The sequence below is a fragment of the Octopus bimaculoides genome, chromosome 16 (genome assembly GCF_001194135.2).
Source record: "Octopus bimaculoides isolate UCB-OBI-ISO-001 chromosome 16, ASM119413v2, whole genome shotgun sequence".
Lineage (NCBI taxonomy): Eukaryota > Metazoa > Mollusca > Cephalopoda > Octopoda > Octopodidae > Octopus > Octopus bimaculoides.
In genome coordinates this window covers 57,473,529-57,473,780 of record NC_068996.1, presented here as the reverse complement: position 1 = coordinate 57,473,780, position 252 = coordinate 57,473,529, and positions in this window count along the sequence as shown.

Here is a 252-nt window from a genome sequence, read left to right as displayed (position 1 = left end):
TATATATATATATATATATATATATATATATATATGGCATGTAAAAAGCATCCTCTACACTCTCTGAGTAGTTGGCTTTAGGAAGGGCATCCAGCTGTAGAAACCTTGGAGCATGGTGCAGTCCCCTGGTTCACCAGTCCTCAGTCACCCGTCCAACCCATGCAAACATGGTAAGCGAACGTTAAACGATGATGATGATCATCATGATGATAACATTATATATGTATGTATTATATGTGTATGTATCTATAT